The 17,893-nt window shown below is 42.7% G+C and overlaps 1 protein-coding gene across 1 annotated transcript in view; it reads left to right on the top strand.

Moving 5' to 3' along the window:
- The first annotated feature begins 4,902 nt into the window (after positions 1 to 4,902).
- The window catches only part of DDX24 (DEAD-box helicase 24), a 40,527-nt gene continuing 27,536 nt past the window's right edge, over positions 4,903 to 17,893 (top strand). Inside the window, exon 1 of the mRNA XM_032233541.1 lies at positions 4,903 to 5,100. The gene's annotated coding sequence lies outside the window, so the exon portion shown is untranslated. The remainder of the gene's footprint in view (positions 5,101 to 17,893) is intronic.

Below are 17,893 nucleotides of genomic sequence, written 5' to 3'. Positions count from 1 at the left end.
TTCTACTATTGAAAATACTTTTATCAACAGGAGGTAGTAATCGCTCATTCAACTGAGAGCATACAGAGAATTCAGGAAGATTAGAATAATAAAAAGGAAATTAAAGATCACAGATTGATCATTCTCATGCCGAGTTACCAAATAACTTTTAAATGTTTATTTACTTATTAGATGTACATGACATTAATTATTAAATATATATGTCACCCAACGATGGGCAGTTTAAAAATTGTAAATAAGATTACTTTCAATATAAATTTTATATATAAAGCAATCCAGAAAACAAATTTTAAAAACACATCAAAACATTTCATTACTGAATATTAACAAAATTTAGATATCAAATTTTCAGATGAGGCTACCTAAGATATTGCAAAGTTTTGGTATGGAACAAATATATACAGAAACAAGTTCTTTAAATTTGATCACTTGACATTCCCTTCAGGAACACACATATACTGGAAACATAACAGCAAGCCTTGAATTTACACATCTTACATTTATATACATAGTCAAGTAGCCTAATTGCTATAATATCTATAATAAAGCAAGATTTATTTGTGCACACTATCATAAGATCAGAGGTTAATTTGTTCAAAAACTCTACAGCAGGAACAAGGCACACTATAAAATGTACATGGGGGGGACACACTACATACAATGTATTTTTAGACCAAACCAACCCAAAATTTAAAAACAAGTAGAGATGATATTACAGCAAAGAATAGGCTCCAGTCAAATTAGTAACATCCTGGTTACTAGTAATATATGGCCACAAATGTGATAACAGAATAACAAAAATATGGATATTACTTGCTCTTCACTTTATGACTCTGTACTAAAGTCAGTGGTCTGATTCAGCCAGTTCGCACCTATTTGGGAGAAACGGTTATTAACTTTCTAAACAGTTCAGAGAACCGGTTGTTGGAAGAAATCTTATTTTGGTGTTTTGTTTTGTTTCATTTTACAGGGCTAATCCTGTAAGGAAGGCAGGAAGGAAACATTCTGATGTTGTTTCTAGCCTAATCTTTATTGCCCTGCTTACAGAAACTGCCTCTCTGGTAAGCTGTTATTACATTGTAAGAGCTAAGGTGAAGAGCCCATTAATGTGAGTGATATTGAGTTGGCTATGCCCACACGATCATATGACCACTGAGACACGCCTACCCAGCTGGTCATTAGAGCAGAGAACCGGTTGTTAAATTATTTGAATCCCACCATTGACTAAAGTGTAACCTCCAACAGAAGGTTATTTGGAGTTTAACATGGAAAGAACAACATATAAGGAAACTTAAGCTGATGTCATGCTATTATGTTCATACACTTTAAAAATAAAAACACAGCTATATTTCATTTGTCTTCATTCAAATTATTATCTTTGAAGTTAAAGTTTTTAATATTTTAATATTTATTATTTTAATTGTAAGCTGCCCAAAGACACTCTTCAGAGTGAGATAGGTAGTATATAAATTAAATAAATAATTTCTACTTTGCATTTAGTAATTATGAAAACCTAGTCTGGAAGAAGTGCTCTCCAAGCCCAGGAATGTATAAGAAACACCTAAAGAGAATCTGAGACCAGGATCACTTCCAAGAAACAGGCAATGCACAGTAGCCTTATTTTATAAACTGTAAAAAAGAAAAGCTTGTATCTGCATATTGGTAACACAATGGTTTTTAGATGACATTTTACAGAGCATTGTATTTTATAATCTGTTTTTAACAAAGGCTGAATGAACCTGCTTTTCATTCATACTCGACTGCAATTTGTTTAAAGAGTAACTACTATAATTATATTTTTTTTAAAAATCAATGAATAAAATACCCCTAAACCCTGAAAACACAAAACCATAAAGATCAATCCCATTGATCCTTATCCACATCAGTTATTATTACCTCATATCATGAAATTCTTGAATTTTATAAAAGCATCTAAGGTTTACATGCATCCAGTGAAAATATATTATCCACCCTTGCCAACTACCAAATTTATTCTTATGAGAAATAAAGTAGCACGAACCTGCCTTGCATCTTTATAACAACCACATACTAAAAAAAAGGTAGGTGTTATCAAATGAGTCACCAATGACTATGAGTATGGCCTCTGTTACTCTGCCGAGCAAGCAGACTTTGTTCCAATCTATGCCTACTTAATGAAGATATTGAAAATGGATTTTGTAGGGTCAGAAACAACTTTATAAGTTTTTTAAAAATAAAATATTTGTTTGCTGTTAGAATAGATTGCTAGATTGTCTGTCTATGTTTAGAGTAGATGATAATGAAGGGCTGAAGTTCTATTCTACCCATTCTACTCACCTCAATAAATTCCTTGTAATTATTTAACATTTGAACAAATAGTATATATTAACCCTAAAAAAGGACATGATGAATCCAAACAAGTATTTTACAATAACATTTTGCTTACAATAAGATATTTTAAAAAAACAATGAAATATGAAGGTATTTAATAGATAGGACAGTTATAAAATATATAAAAGGTTGAAAAAAGTGGTAGCTTAAGATCTATTAGCAAAGTAAAAGGTTCATTTCAAAATAAACATGGTTCTCAAAAGCACTAAATATAACTGATCAAATTTAAAGAAACCTTACAGCTGGCACTTCTTTCAGTTAACACTGTGCAAAGGAGCCAGCCTATATCAAAATCATTCAGCACTGCACCTTCTCCAAAAAGTCAAAAATCTGACTTTTAGGCAAATAGTGCTCAAGGCAATTAAATGGTGCTTAAATATGCATTTTAAAAGGCAAAAGCAACTATGCATTTTATAAGGAAATAGAGATAAAAAAATTAAACTATGATTAAAAGCCAATACAGATTTAAATATTTCTCATCCTAAAAATGTACCCTTTAAAAGTTTCCATTACTATATAGCTTTTGAAGGAGGCAAACATTTGAGCTACTGCATAATCGTAGTAAAAACTGTTCTAAGTATAAAGTGAATCAGTATCAGTCTTATTAATATCATCATTCAGTTTTGTAACTTTCAAACAAGAGCAAGGTTAAAGTATAAGGCCCCAAAATAGCCTAGCAACCATTCTCGTATAAGACTATATTGCCATGGAGGTTTAATGGAGTCTTACTGTCACACATTATTTTAATCCTCCTTTTACATTATCATTACAATGCAGAACTCAAGAAAACATCACTAAGAATGTGGAGAAGGAAACATTTAAATAAAAAGTACTAAAATGATAGTATCTAAACTATACCTGAGTAGATACACAGCCCTTTCAATATCATTGAGTTCTTCATCAACTGTCAGTCTCTCTATTTCTTCTGGTGTCTGTCAGACATGATACAGAAATTAACGTTATTGACATCTCAGCTCCATACTTCAATTTGTTAACAACTACCTCCACTTTCAAATTTGAACATTCAATGCCACAAGTATATTTATACTACAATCCCACACACACTTACCTGCAAGTAAGTCCCGATGAATTCAAAGGGGCTTACTTCTGAGTAGGCATGCATAGGATTGTACTATTCATCACCAGGACCACTTTTACTTATTCCAGAGTAAGTATGAATTCTGCCTGAAACACAAGAAATTAAATGAAAATAAATGTAATTAAAAGAAATACTAATGGAAGATAAAGTGTTCTAGCTTCAAATTAGTCATGTACTTGACTTCTATGAGTCAGATTGCTGACTATTTTCTCCAGTGTTATCTATTTTAATTGGCAACTGCTCTCCAAGGCCTTAAAAAAGGGCCTTTGCTCTGCTATTTGATAAACTACAAATAGCAAGAAAAGAACCAGAGACAAATATGAGCTGCCACTTGTCCTCCTCAATTTTTGAACCAGAATGACAGCCAGTAATTTTTAAGCCACTTTCTCTGGAACAGTCTCCTGGAAGACTATGACAGGTTTCAGATATGGTTGTAAGGCCTTTAATTTTAATTTAATCTGATAGCATTCCAGAAATGAGGCAATTAACATTTTAAATCGGTTACTGTAATAAAAGATAAAAAAATTATATAAGCATAAAAGTTGCTGAAATCAAAGCAGTTGCTATCTAGGATTTCTCTCCCCCACATCTCAAATGCCATTTCTGAAAGCATTACAACCACTGCTGAGATTCATTACCTTATCTATGCAAAGCATCTTTCCAATTTAAAATATGCTAAGCCTGCAGAAAAAAAGATGCCATCACATTGTTTAAGAGGTTAGGGTCTGAAATAACTGCGATTTATCTATCTTGATTTTTTTTTTTAAAAAAACCGATAGATTCATACATCACATATAATACCTTTAAGCTCCTGCGCACCGGCCTTTCAATGATAGTAAGTTCCTGCAGATCTTCTATATAACCAAACAGATTGTTTTGGCTAAAATCCATTTTGTATGAGAAGATGATTATCGGATGCATGTACTAGATTGACGCTCCAATCCTTAGCAAATCAGGGTTCTTAGTGGGCACACTTCACATTGCACTGAGGCACGAAAAAGAGGAAAAAAAAACCACAATTTTTTTTTAAAAAATCAAAAAACCCGGAGGACCTCTCTCGTCTAAAAGATGTACTAGCGAAGGTGGGCGATAGAAGCTGCTTCGCTCCAGCTGCTCCCTCCTCCTCGTAGGAAGCTGAGCCCCCACCAGGCGGGAAGATCCTCAGCAAACACAATGCGGCAGCACCACAGCTCTCCGCCGATGCTCGTTCGGCTCTGAAAGCATCCCTCGCTACTCGGCCCAGGTTTCGGCAAGGAAACTTTCTCTCCCGCTGCTTCACTTTCGCCTCAGTTCTTCCGCCGTTTCCAGGGAGAAGGAGACACCAACATTTCCCCACCTCCGCACACGCGCGCGCGCATACACACGCCCTCTTCTCCCTTTTGCTCTCGTCGGCCGGTGGGTTGGGGGTGGTGGGGGCGGATGAGAAGTAGAAGTGAGGGGGAGGGAGGAGGAGAAGGCTCTGGTCCGAGGTGGCAACTTTTCTTTCTCCTAGTTATGAAGTCGGAGGCAGCTTTAGGCGTTCAAGTCCAAATGAAAGGCGAAGACGGCGGCGGTGGAGGCGGCCGGCAAGATCCTACAGGAAATCCAAAATAGGGGTGGAGAGGACATGCGAGGCAAAGAGCAATAATTCCGTATCCTTAAAAAAAAACTTTAAATCTTAAAAAGGGGGGGGGGGTCTTTTGAAAAGGGAAGGGCGTACAGTTAGCCAGTCATCTTACGGTGTGGTGGATTGAAACGGGGGAAAAATGAAGAAAGCAATTTAGTTACGAGGAGAGGAGCTATGCGTAGATTCCCAGGAGGGGGGACTTTGGCGGGGGAAAAGGACGTCGGAGGAGAAAACTGAGGAGGAATCTCCCAGGGAGGAATTTCTGATTGAGAACAGACGTTGTATCGGGTGTGTGGCGCGAAGATAAGCTTTCTAGAGGTTTATCGGCGATAGTTTGTGCTAGGAGTAGCTTCTACATATGTGTGTGTCTCTCTCTCTGTGTACTAGGTTTTCTACTCCTCTTCGCCCGCAAGACGGCCCGCTGTCCTTCCCGAGAAGGCGAGGGGACAACGGGCGGGAGGGACTTGCGAGCCAATCTGTTCCCCGACCGGCTGAGCCCCAGCTGAGGCGAAGGGAAAGAGAGAGAGTCTTAGCAATGGGGCCACTTAGGGCCCGCTGTAGTGGAACGGCTTCATGGGCCCTGGAAGCTTGTTCTCGCCCCGCGGCCAAAACGAGCGGGCCCTCCGGGCAGACTCCTTGTTCCCCCCCACCCGCCGCACGACTCGCGAGGCCCAAAGCCGCCGTGCGGAGATCGGAAAGAGTAGGAGCCGCCTTCGCCTCTGCTGGTAGTGGCTGCGCAGAGCCCGTCGCCAGGGTAACAAGCAGCTACCGGGGCCGCGGCGAGGCAAAAAGGACTCTCCGAATGTGAACGCCTTTAGGCGAGGATGAGCGCTGCTGCAGCCACTGTCCGGGGTCTCCCTCCCACCCCACCCTCCCTTAGTCCAACCCTGGGGTCATTTTTTCCGGCCCACGCATTAACTCTACCCGTGTGGTTATTAGTCAAGAGTTTTTTAAAATGTCAATTTTTCCCTGTGGCTTCGCTGGCAGAATGTACTCTGAATATTTGCTGCCGTTCTTCTGAGTCCTACTGTTGGGATTGGTGGGGAAGGGGGGCTCTTGCTTGATGCCTTTGGGCCAGGTTCTTTATAGCTGGATTCATGTACAGTAAAACACAGTCTCACTTAAACATAGTTTAGCTTATTAAACATAATAGAATAGAATTCTTTATTGGCCAAGTGTGATTGGACACACAGGGAATTTGTCTTTGGTGCATGGGCTCTCAGTGTACATAAAAAGACATGAAAAGATACATTCGTCAAGAATCATAAGGTGCAATGTTTAATGATAGTCATAGGGTACAAATAAGCAATCAGGAAACTATCAATATGAGTTGTAAGGATACAAGCAACAAAGTTACAGTCATGCAGTCATAAGTGGGAGGAGATGGGTGATAGGAATAATGAGAAGACTAATAGTAATAGTAAGGCAGCCTTAGTGAATAGTGTTGAGGGAAATATTTGTTTAGCAGTGATGGGGGCAGGGATGGGTTTCTCGCCCCTGCGTGCGTGTGCGAGGATGCCGCTGGCCTCGTTCCAACCGATCCGGTTGGAACGAGGCCGGCGGCATCCTTGCGCACGCACGCAGTGCACACGCGCAGCGCGCGCTTGTGTACTAGCATCTGCGCGATGCTCCAGCTGCTCCTGGAGGATCGCGCAGGCGTTCTGCGCATGCGTGGAAAGCGCGAAATTCGAAAAAACCAGGTAAGGAGCGGGCGCGGGTGTGCGGGGGGGGGGGCTTCGCCGTTCCCGGAAGTTACTTACTTCCGGGTTCGGCGACCAACCGGATCGCAGGGACCAGTGCGAACCGGTCGAAACCCAGCCCTGGATGGGGGGGACTGTACTTGTGTCTAGTTGTCTTGGTGTGCAGTGCTCTATGACTGGATTCACATGTTAAGCCAAAATCAATCCAGTTACATCATGGCATGACGCAAACACATGATACAGGCTGTTTCTCAACCTGCCAAAAAAACAGCCATCCAAAAAGTAAAGCTTATGTTTCTTCCCAGCAGAGCTCGGTTCCTAAATGATTCATGGAGACATCCATTTAGTTTTCCTGGCAACATATAGAAATGCTTTTTCATTTATATATGTTGCCACTTATTTCCCAAGAGACCTTATAAAGGTAGCTCTTAAGATTGCTAGTTAGATCCCTTCCAAGTCCTAGCCTGCTCTGACCTTGTTTGGTTTCTGAGTCCATCCACAACTTAGTATATAGAAGTCTATCACATTATCGTAATTTTGACCATGCTTTGTTGGTAATTTTATTTATTTCAGGTAGGGTTTAATAATAAAAGTATCATCAATTGAGAGACAAAAGTTTCATGTGGTATAACATTCCCACAGTAGTCAGTCACAGCCCTATGGGGAGCCTCTTGGAATGAACAGAGTAGCACTCCTGTTCTTCAGTAACAGCACATTCTAAATGTGTAAGCAATATATAGACATTTCAATTCGTAGCTGTTTCAAATCTGCCTCGTTGGTGGACATCATTATATTTTCTGAGGCTTCTCCCAGCATGAGGTTCATATTATAGTTCTTCCATCATTCAGCTCCACTGGAGATGTAGATTTCAGTATTGTTAAGAGGTAAAGAAAATATGTTCCCTTTAAGTCATGGAAAATGCTCCTCTTACATTCCTTTTACATTGATTGATTGATTTTAACTTATGGCATATCATACATGGACTTGCAATATATATATTTCACCTTGATTAGAAACACAGTAAAATATGAATGTTAAAAAGATCTACATTCAGATACAATGTCTAGGCCATCTAACCATTGAAGCACAGTATCAGTTTGTGGAAAAAAATCAGGACCAATATATGCCCTCATCTTGCAGCCGGTCACAATATGATATACAGTTTGATTAGGACCCTGCCTTTTAAATGATGACCTTGGTTAAAATTCTATTCAATTAAACTTACTAGATGAATCTGTCATTTCTCTGACTAATCTATTTCATGTGTGATTGCTATGAGAATAACATGGAGAATATAATACTGTACTTAAAGCTATTTGGAGTTAAAATATAACAATAATAACTATATACTATATTAAATCTTAAATATGTTATCTAATCTCAGTTAAGTCCAGCCCTCCAATGCTGATGGTATCTTCCAGTAAAGATTGTCTGTCATTACTGTATTTCTTAGAAGCTCAGTTATTTTCAGGATAAAAACACTGCTCCTGTATCTCTTTTCCTCTTGCATGTTGTCCTAGAAACAAAACTAATAGCAGAACCAAGATTGAGGTAAAATTAAATAAAGTGGTTTGTTATTTGACTTCATGTTTGTCCATATTACCCTTTCATAATGAGAAGTCACTAAGATACAAGGAAGCAAAAACATTTCTGCAAATGATAATAATGAAACTATGAAGCAGCAGTTTCTTAGCAACAAACTGAAAGCCATATTAAGTAGCATTCATATTTTTAATCAAAGATTGTGAAATTGACAGTTTGGCATCTGTATTCTAGGTATTTATTTAAAGGAGGTGTTCTTATGGATCAAAACTTAATATTGCTTTTACTTGTGTTGCTTTTCAAGATAAATATTCTACCTTAAGAAAAATTAGCACTCTTATGCAACATATTTAAATAGAAATTATAGTTAAACTAATGTGAAAAAATCCTCAAAATATCTTTTATTTCAAAAGCACAAATTATTTTGTTGTATTATTTGGTCAAAAACGTGTGTATGGATTTAAATATAATCATCCCCATGTTCCAAAAGGAATAAACCAACTTGAAGGAATATATTAGATTTAGGGGATACAGTAGCTCATCCTTCTTTACCATCTGTTTTAAAATCCTCACCATCTATGGAAATTTTCACCCCAAATTCAATACCAAGAGACTATGCACCAACCAGAAAGAGGGCAGGCAAGGGGTGATGAGTGTCAAAAGCACTGGCCTGGGTGAAACCCAGAGTATCCAAGAGTATATCAGTGAGATGGCACTCAAAGAAAAACTGCTGAGACAAAGCCTGAGCAGGAGCAGATATGAGAGGAAGATTAAGCAGAGGAAAGTCATGACTAAACCAGAGCCTGCCTAGGATGTGCCACCAACAAATATGTAGCTGAGGTGGCAGATATTGGAAAAAGAAGGACTAAAAGATATCATGGAGGCACTCATCATAGCAGCAAAATTATAGCACTAGGTGCCTGTTCTGTAGAAGCAGAGGTCTACCACGCTAGATAGGACTTGGGGTATGTAGAGAGTATGTAGAGGCCTCACAGTCTGGCACTTAGTGGCAGGCTATATGATATAGACAAGAACAGCATACATTAAAATGGCACAACCAAGTAGCTGGCATTATGTACAGCAACGTCTGCACGATACTGTATATTGACTAGACCCAGGTCATCTCCAGATGGGAGATTACATAGGTCATGGGAAACAGGAGGGATAGCATGCTGTAGCACTGACAGACAGACAGGCAGATACTAGGCAATCATCCAGACCTTGTGGTAGTAGACAAGGACCAGAAGACGACGGTGATGATGAATGTTGCAGTGCCAAGTGACAGTAACATTAGGAAGGAGGATTATGAAAAGTTGGAAAAGAACCAGAGCTTGAAGAAGGAACTAGAGACATTGTGAAACATAATGGCAAAAGTGGTTCCAATGGTGCTAGAAGCACTTGCGGCTGTACCTTCTCAACTGGGAGAGTGGCTTCAACAGAATCAGAACTCTGTGACCAGTAGAGAGCAATGATAGGAACAGGCAAGATACTGCACAGAACGTCCAACTCCCAGGCCTCTTGAGAAGACACATGCCAGAATGATGAAGGGAATAAATATATCCTACAGTAGCACTACTGAAGGAGCAGATTTGTGACTTGGCAACTCTTCTAGACTCACAGCTCTTGCTAGAACAGCAGGTAGAGCCTATGGCAAACAGCTTTGGCTAATGCACCAGTTGCACCCCTACATGGAGCAGGATAATCTTGCTGTGATTATTCATGCTCTCATCAACACCTGCTGTAGACGGTAGATGACCTTGATGGAAATATGCAACAATTGTAATCCTGGGGGGGAAAAGGCTGAAGCATTTTTAAGACCACAACAAAGAGTTAACATTTGGAAGCAGCTCAGGAGATGCCTCTCTAATTCACTGAATTATAAGGAGGAGGAAAAACAGATCAATCAGATTAAGCTTTCTTGTGGAGTTGATTTCTTGGTCAGGTCTATCCAGCAGGGTTTATATCTGCTTAACTAATATAACACAGTCTATATGGGGTTGCTTTAAGTTCACTCAGGTACAGTAGGTTCAGAGTACAATGGCTCATATGCTGACTGACATTCACCAATAGGAACCCATCAATGTTGCAGGGTTTATATTAGTAACCAATAAAGTTTGGAGTGCCCTTTAAAGTGCTGATTCTAATATACAATCTCAAGCTAGTCTTACATAGCTTGCTGCTTACTTATCTGCAGCAATGATAGATAAAATCAGTCCAATCTGTCCAGAAAAATAATTAGGAGGGACCCAATTGATGGAGGGAGTGGGGATCAATGGTTCCACTTTTCAGTGTTTGATTGGAGTAGCTTCATAATGGACATTGCTTAGGTTTGATCCTGATCATCTTCCAGAAGCTGCTCAAAATGTAGCTTTTTCAGAAGGCACTTCTACATTGACCCCATAGTTATTTGGTTTGGTTAATTTAACATTTTTCATTGTCTTTCATTAGTATTGTTTACTCTTTCTTATGAATAATTATTTGTATTTATATACCCCTGAGAGTCCTTAGGTAATCAGTGATCTATAAATGTAATCCATCATTATCATCATGTATTGTAAAGAGAAGTTGAAATCAAGCATGTGCTCCCCAATTAATAATTCACAATAAGCATAATAATCTAACTTCATATAACCACCAGTTAACATAACCACTGCACCATAAACATGCCCGAAAAATTCTTAAAAAGTAGCATTTTCACTACCTCCCTGTATATTAGTAAGGCAAGTCCACCCTGATATGAGGTGAGCTACTGCAAATGGAAAGGGGCAGAGCAAGGACTCATTTCTGAAATTTTACTTCTCCATTTTCCTTAATATGGGTATTTTCAACATGCCTCTTCTGCTTTTTTGTATTTGTATTTGTATTTTATTATTTGTATTATTTTTTGCATTGGGCAGATTTTATTCAGAATAGGTAGTCTCAGAAATAACTAGGATTGAAGTCTAATATCTTATTGGTAACTACTAGGCCTTTGAGTTGGCGTGTACTGGCCAATGCATCACCTGCAACAGATATTACAATTTACAGGTGGACTTCTAGAGTAGCTTCATATAGAAATTAATCTAGTCAATCTCAGTTATCTAAGGATCAGAGGTGGGTTCCTACCAGTTCGTACCTATTCGGTAGAACCGGTTTGTCAAATCTACCGAACCGGTTAGAAGAGGTTTCACCAGTGGACCCGGAAAGCAGGCCGCACCTACAGAAGAGGTTCCAAAATTTTTTGAAACCCACCCCTGGTCCTTGGATATGATTATTCTACACTATCATGCTCATATTTATAAAACTCAGTGCCTCTGTGAAAGGTAAGGATGACTACTGTGTTTGTGGTGCAATCAGAACATTGCGTGTGTTGAAGTTGTTTTAACACAAACCAAAGATGCCTTTTAAAAAACAAGTTTACATGATATTCTTATGCATGCCGGTGCTGTGTGTGAGGTAATTTAAGGTGGTTCTGATAAGTGTTGTCGGCATCTTCATATCCGGTCACATGGGCGGCAAGCCACTCCCATCCGGTCACATGGGCGGTGAGCCACTCCCACAAAGGAGGCCACACCCACAGAGTAGGTTCAAACAATTTTTGAAACCCACAACTGCTAAGGATGATGTGATAGCATGTAGGTAAACATAGTCAATGCATTTCAATGGAGTCAGCAGGCAGGTGCACCAAGTAGGTAACACCATTTTGCAATTATGAACTGTATGTACAATAGAAATTACTAAATAATGAAATTATTCTGTCACAGAAGAAATTAAGCTGATGGTGCAAAACCCAAACCCAAGAACAACCTGAATTTATTTCTAGATACTACAGATAAGTTTTAATGCCACTTGCCACAACCTGGTAACTTCAGAGGTTTGGGATTAATATTTTTCTTCCACAGCTAGGAATTTGTCCAGCACATCTGGATGATTCCACACTTGGGCAGGTAAATACCATTAAGCTCTATGGCAGGGGTGTCAAAGTGCAGCCCATAGGCCGGATGCATCAAGTACAGGCCACACCCACCCCAACTCCACAAAGAGAAAAGGCATCATGTGATGGCTATGTGAACAAACAAAAGTGCCAATGCTTTGCTCTTTGTTTCTGTTAGTCTGGTCCTAAGAAAGATAATGAATAGAGAGATCAAATTCAAACATCAAACAAACAAAAAATCATGCGGGGAAGCTTTCGGTCCTCCCCTTCATCTAGGTTGTATCTAACTACAGCAAGCCACAGATAGCACAATCCAAATTTTGTAAGAGAATATGTATTAGAGAATGAACGAAAAGAAAACATAATAAAACCCAACCACAGCAATGCATACGTGTATAGAGATTTAGAGATTTATTAATATTTGTAGGCCGCCCTTTTCCCTGAGGGGACTCAGGGCGGCTCACATAAAATAGGGGAAGGGGAGATACAGACATTAAGATAAGACATATAATAAAATAATAAACAACATACATTCATCATTCGGGAGGGGAATTATCCTTGTCCCCAGGCCTGACGGGCGAGCCAGTTCTTCAAGGCTGTGCGGAAGGCCTGGACGGTGGCGAGGGTGCGAATCTCTACGGGGAGCTCGTTCCAAAGGGTCGGGGCTACTACTGAGAAGGCCCTCCTCCTTGTAGTTGCCAGCCGACACTGGCTGGCCGATGGTATACGGAGGAGGCCTAATCTATGTGATCTTATTGGTCGCAGGGATGTAATTGGCAGAAGGCGGTCTCTCAAGTATCCAGATCCACTGCCATGTAGGGCTTTATGGGTGACTAATAGCACCTTGAAGCGCATCCGGAGATCGACAGGTAGCCAGCGCAGCTCGCGGAGGATAGGTGTTATGCGGGTGAACCGAGGTGCACCCACAATCACTCGCGCGGCCGCATTCTGTACTAGCTGAAGTCGCCGGATGCTCTTCAAGGGCAGCCCCATGTAGAGCACATTGCAGTATTCCAGCCTAGAGGTCACAAGGGCCCGGGTGACTGTTGTGAGAGCCTCCCGATTCAGGTAGGGTCGCAACTGGCGCACCAGGCGAACCTGGGCGAATGCCCCCCTGGTCACAGCCATTAAATGGTGGTCAAACGATAGCTGTGAGTCCAGGAGGACTCCCAAGTTGCGAACCCTCTCTGAGGGGTGTAGAATTTGACCCCCCAGCCTGAGTGATGGAATATTGGTCGAATCTCTGGGAGGGAAACACAACAGCCACTCGGTCTTTTCTGGGTTGAGCACGAGCTTGTTAACCCTCATCCAGTCCATAACAGCTTCGAGGCCGCGGTTCATCACGTCTGCCGCTTCATTGAGTTGGCACGGGGCGGACAGATACAGTTGAGTATCGTCCGCATATTGATGGTATCTAATCCCGTGCCTGCGAATGATCTCACCCAGCGGTTTCATGTAGATGTTGAATAGTAGGGGGGATAAGACCGAGCCCTGAGGCACCCCATAAGTTAGGGGCCTAGGGGACGATCTCTGCCCCCCCACTAACACCGACTGCGACCTGTCCGAGAGGTAGGAGGAGAACCACCGCAACACGGCGCCTCCCACTCCCACCTCCCGCAGTCGTCGCAGAAGGATACCATGGTCGATGGTATCGAAAGCCGCTGAGAGGTCGAGGAGAACCAGGATGGAGGAATGTCCTCCATCTCTGGCCCTCCAGAGATCATCGGTCAATGCGACCAAAGCGGTTTCTGTGCTGTAACCGGGTCTGAAGCCTGACTGGAAGGGGTCTAGATAGTTTGCTTCCTCCAAGGACCGCTGGAGCTGGAAGGCCACCACCTTCTCAACAACCTTCCCCAGAAAGGGGAGGTTGGAGACTGGACGATAATTATTAAGGATAGCTGGATCCAAAGATGGCTTCTTCAGGAGGGGTCTCACCACCGCCGCTTTCAGTGCGGCGGGGAAGTTCCCCTCCCGAAGTGAGGCGGTGACAACCGCCTGGATCCAGCCTCGTGTCACCTCACTGCAGTTAGTAACTAACCATGAGGGACACGGATCCAGTACACAGGTGGAGGTACTTACAGCCCTCATGGCCTTGTCCACATCCCCGGGGGTAACGTCTTGAAACTCAACCCAGAGTTGTTCAAATTGATCCTCCTGTGCCTCGGCTGGAGCTGCAGGGGTGGAGTCCAAGTCCGACCGAAACCGAGCAATTTTGTCCGCTAAGAATTGGGCATACTCTTCGGCTCTGCCCTGCAAGGGTTCCCCCGCTTCCCTTTTGTTCAGTAGGGAGCGGGTTATCCTAAACAGGGCGGCCGGGCGGGACTCAGCGGACGCAACCAAGGTGGCTATATGGGATCTTTTTGCAGCCCTAAGTGCCCTGGTGTATTCCTTGGTGCAGGTGGTTACCATTGCTCGGTTCGCTTCGGACTTATCGGACCTCCAACGGTGCTCTAGGCATCTCCTCCGGCGCTTCATCTCCCGGAGTTCCTCGGTGAACCAAGGAGGTCTCCGGGATCTGCCGCCTCGGAGGGGCCGCAGTGGCGCAATCCGGTCGAGGGTCTCCGATGCTGCCGAGTGCCACGCAGCAACCAGAGTCTCCACCGGACTGTGGGCGAAAGTGTCAGGAATAGCCCCAAGCTCTGTCTGGAACCTTGACGGTTCCATAAGACGCCTGGGGCGGAACCACCTGGTCGGTTCCTCCTCCCTACAGTGGGGGTTTGGTCTCCGAAAGTCGAGCCTCAGTAGGCAGTGGTCTGACCACGACAGGGGTATGATGTCGTTCCCCCTCAGACCAAGATCACAAATCCACTGCTCCGAGAGAAATACAAGGTCAAGCATGTGTCCCGCCGAATGGGTTGGGCCTCGAATTACTTGGGTCAAGCCCATGGCTGTCATGGAAGCCATGAACTCCTGCGCCCCCTCCGAGTTTTCACCGAGCGACGGCAAATTAAAGTCCCCCAGGACCATCAGCCTAGGGAACTCAACTGCCAGCTCGGCTACCGACTCGAGGAGCGAGGGGAGGGCTGCTGCAACGCTGTTGGGAGGCAGGTACGTTAACAGCAGACCCACTTGACCCTTGAGGTCCAACTTTAACAGCAAAGACTCACACCCGACAATCTCCGGAGCAGGGACCCTACGAGGAACTAACGACTCTCGGATAACAGCGGCCACACCCCCACCCCTTCCCTGGGCTCTCGGCTGATGTAGCACCTGAAATCCTTCTGGGCACAGTTCTACAAGGGGGACTCCTCCCTCTGGGCCCAGCCAGGTTTCAGTAATACATGCCAGGTCTGCCCTCTCATCTAAAATTAAGTCCCGGACGAGAGGAGCTTTATGTACAACAGACCTGGCATTTAGCGACAACAGCCTGAGACCAGGGTCCTGACTGCTTACGCCATCTGGTCTCGGAGTGGGACTCCTAGGGCCGGAAGGAGGGATCTCTGTAATGTAGCGAACCCTCCTTCCCCGGTAATGGCCTGCCCTAAAGTCCCCGCCGTATCTGCCTCTCCCTGTTACGACCGTAATACCCCGACCCTCTCCCGTGTCTCTAGTCCCCTCAACCACCCCCGTGGCCCCCGCATCTCCCGGCAGGTCCTCCGAATCATGCGTACTCATACACTCTTCCAAGCAGTCCCCACGTGAAAGTTAAAAAACACAAAATTTTACAACAATATGGTTATAAAAGTGGGCCATTCATTCATCTCACACATATCTCATACATATCCCATACAAAGAAAGAAGAGAAAGATGAAAGAAAAGGGAGAAATTAAAAATTGCGCAATTAATTAAGTTAAAGTGCGAGTTCAGGTGGTAAAAGTCGGCTCTCAATGTTCAGAGTTGGAATGGCTGGATAAAATCCAAAACAGAAGCCAACAACTGTCCATAGAAGATATATAGATAGTATGCAGGGGAATGTCTTGTCTTCCCCCTCGCCTATAGGCCTGAAAGGGTCCAAAGTCTGGTGGTGGCTGGAACAGGTTGAAGAAGAAGGGGGGGGGTATGTTGGTTGTTAGGACGCCGACTCCCCCTCCATATTTCTGCCATCCTCTATCTCTCCTTTCATAAAACATATGCACCACAAAAGCACAGTCCATGGCGTCCTGAGAGTTGTAATTAAGTGGGCGCTGTCCGAGTTGGTATTCCAGGGGCAGTGACGGGTAGCAATGTGGTCAGAGGAGGTCGGATGTTGAAAGGCCAAAATCAGATGGTCACAGGCCAGGATAGTGGAGAGCCCATGCTAAGCAAGGGAACAAGTGGAAGCACAGGCAAGCAACAGCAGCAGCAACAGGAGGGGGGGGGGCAGCAGCTCAGATATCAGCTTCAGCGTTTCTTGGTGAGAGAGCAGACTGCCCAGCTCTTAATCTCTGGCATACACACACACAGCTCCACGTAGCCCTAGCTAACCAGTTTCCAACGTCTGGCTCCAAGCAGCAACGGGAATAAGCTTCTCCAACAGGAGCTTCAATAAATCAAGGCTTCAATAAATCAAGGCTTCCCCGACAGCAACAGTGTCAGCGTTGGCGTTTTCTTTGCCTAACAGCTCCTAGCAGCTCCGAGGAGACAAGTCTCCCCCTACGCTGCTGGCACAGATGTTCTGGGGAGTTTGTTTACCTTCAGCCGAGCTCCTGGGCAGATATATCTTTCATTTAAGCCATTTTTCGGAGGAGTCGAGCTGGAGCGAAAGACTCAGCAGCCATCTTCCAGGGACATGCGCACTCCACCCAACAAATCTCCTGAATCATTTATACAGTAGAACTTCTGATCACGAACACTTCTGACCACAACCAAATCGGATTCCGACCAAAAAATCCACACTTTCCCCCACTGCCAATTTCCCCTTTTGCGCCATTTTTTTTGTAAGCATCAAATTTCCAAAATTAGGTTCGGGTCACGACCAAATCGGTTTACGACCAAAGTTATGGAACGAATTATGGTCGTGTCCAGAGGTTCTACTGTATGGTGAACCATATTAAAGGAATAAAACTGCATTAAATGAATAATACACACTATAATCAGATATGAGGGGGCAGAGGCAAATAAAACATATAACTCACTTGCACCTACATCTGGTTTCTATCATGACATCATTACTTGTTTCGTCATTATTCTAGCACAGTTAGCTGCAGAATCTATACCGCCCCCCCATCTGAGAAATAAAATATGTGCCAATGTAGAAAAAAATGGCATTTGAGCCATTACACTACAGTGATGAAATGCTTTGTCACAAGCAATTCATCTTATGGATTTAAGTGGGCTGTAAAGACACATTCATTCTTTCATGCAGTTGACAGTAATTGATAGCTTGTTTTAGCCAGAAGAAAATTGTTCTGTTGAATAGACATTTATGGCTGCTATTTTTAAAAAATTCATCTTTAGAATATTGATTTTATTTTTTAAAATTATTTTTATCTGAGTCATTATCAGCCAGTGAATAATCTAGAACAGCACCATGTTCAAACCAAAGAAATAAGAAACCGGAATCATGGATGGTTCATCATTTCCATTTTGCCATCACAAATCTCAAATTTTCCCATTTTCACATACTGTATGCTATCTTTATACATTGCACACACGGCAACTATGTAACAACTTAATCTGTGGCATGTGATAATATATTTTAGGAATGGGCATGGTCCATTGATAGAACACATGGCTTATATGCC

This window comes from Thamnophis elegans, chromosome 1, assembly GCF_009769535.1.
Source record: "Thamnophis elegans isolate rThaEle1 chromosome 1, rThaEle1.pri, whole genome shotgun sequence".
NCBI classification, from domain to species: Eukaryota; Metazoa; Chordata; class Lepidosauria; order Squamata; family Colubridae; genus Thamnophis; species Thamnophis elegans.
The sequence above is the reverse complement of the archived record's forward strand: the minus strand, read 5'-3'. Positions and strand labels throughout refer to the sequence as shown.